This window comes from Meleagris gallopavo, chromosome 20 (assembly GCF_000146605.3).
Source record: "Meleagris gallopavo isolate NT-WF06-2002-E0010 breed Aviagen turkey brand Nicholas breeding stock chromosome 20, Turkey_5.1, whole genome shotgun sequence".
In the NCBI taxonomy this organism is placed as follows: Eukaryota; Metazoa; Chordata; class Aves; order Galliformes; family Phasianidae; genus Meleagris; species Meleagris gallopavo.
In genome coordinates this window covers 7,988,028-7,989,377 of record NC_015030.2, presented here as the reverse complement: position 1 = coordinate 7,989,377, position 1,350 = coordinate 7,988,028, and positions in this window count along the sequence as shown.

Below are 1,350 nucleotides of genomic sequence, written 5' to 3'. Positions count from 1 at the left end.
TTTCCTGAGGGCACTACCAAATGCATTCGCTTTGTTTAATTTCTTAAGGTATATTAAAAAAAAAATAACAAGAAATTCCAGGGACATTTATCCCGTAGTTCCTGTCCACAGGGGTATTTTTAAGTCACAATTAACCATTTAGGAATACAAATTACATTCACTATTTGACTTTAGCAGACGTTCAGCAAACATTTCTCTTCACCCTGACTCTTGCAGAGAATACATGTACACAGTTCTTCATTTTTCTCCTTTTTCTTCACACCTAAGTCTGTCATCTTTGCTGCTTTAATGTGGAGTTTGCAATAAATTCAAATCGGTTCATAATCCACAGCTACTGTTGGATTAGATTAGAATACTGACAGATGAACCTCTTCTACTGCTGTCACATATCAGAAACACAAACAAGCACAGTTAGGACAGTGCAAAACACACAGTTAGAAACACTTAACCCCAGAAGAATAGAACGGGTTGAACTTTCATTTCCCTGCAGAGATGTGAAGCAGCACTGGTACAAAAAAAAAAAAAAAAAAGAATAAGAAAAAAAAAGCAGAAATTGAACTGTGGCCTCGGGAAAATATTCTACTTCAGCATTTTGCTCCCAATTTCTGTTGGTGTTGATGTCTGCCTGAGATACAGCAAGGAACTGATGTAAAATTCAGAACACCTGAATTACTGAACTTCTTAACAAAATGGAAGAGTCTTTCTGATTACAGAGGAAAGCCTAAGGAAAGTAAAAAGCCTGAAGTACATCAATAGGCAGACTTGTGCCACAAAGACTATTTGTGAAGACAACTGAAATTTAATAATTACCCAAAAACTCACAACCGTGTCCAGTTTGTTGATGTTCAGGTGGTGAAAGGGTGAGTGAGCTGGGCGGAACGAGGACAGCAAGAAGAGTGCAGAGATACTGCCCTGTCCTTATGTTCTACCTTTCTTACTTTGGTACTATGTACGTGCTTTTAATCTTAAATAATCTGGCACTGCAGAAATGGCAGATTTAAGCACCAATTTAATTTTTCCAAATAATATTTACTATATACCTTTAAAGAAATTCATTGTTCAGCACCTTTTAGTTATCGATCAGCCAATACACAGCTAATATAGGGCTATTTTGCAAGGAGGGAGGAATGCAGAGTGGCACAGCATTCATAGCAATTAATGACTAAGAAGTAAGCTGGCTAACTAGCAGTAGAATTTGTTCTGCTTACTTCAGGCTGTTTGAAATACACTGCCAACAAAGACTTTGGCTACTTCCCAAAAATGGTCTCCAGAGCCAGGTAAAGGAAAGGAGGAGGAGGACACACAGCAGATGGAGAACATAAGTTTGATAAAATTTGCTATTAATAACAA